The following is a 239-nucleotide window of genomic DNA, read 5'->3' on the forward strand; positions in this document are numbered from 1 at the left end:
CAAATACCCTATCTACTCCTTTACCACAAGTTATTATTATTTTTGTGTGTTTGTGTTCAAGATCCATGTATCTCTGAGCAGCTATGAAAAGGCTTCCTGGAAAACAATAAGCAAAGAAAAAAATGTGTCCCATCTCACATGGTTCTACCCTACTAGAGACAGGAAGATCATATACTGACAGATATTGAGATTGTAAGACTTGGAAACTACATTTTGCAAAGTCATTGAACTCCGAGCTC

This window comes from Macaca fascicularis, chromosome 11 (assembly GCF_037993035.2).
Source record: "Macaca fascicularis isolate 582-1 chromosome 11, T2T-MFA8v1.1".
Classification (NCBI taxonomy): domain Eukaryota; kingdom Metazoa; phylum Chordata; class Mammalia; order Primates; family Cercopithecidae; genus Macaca; species Macaca fascicularis.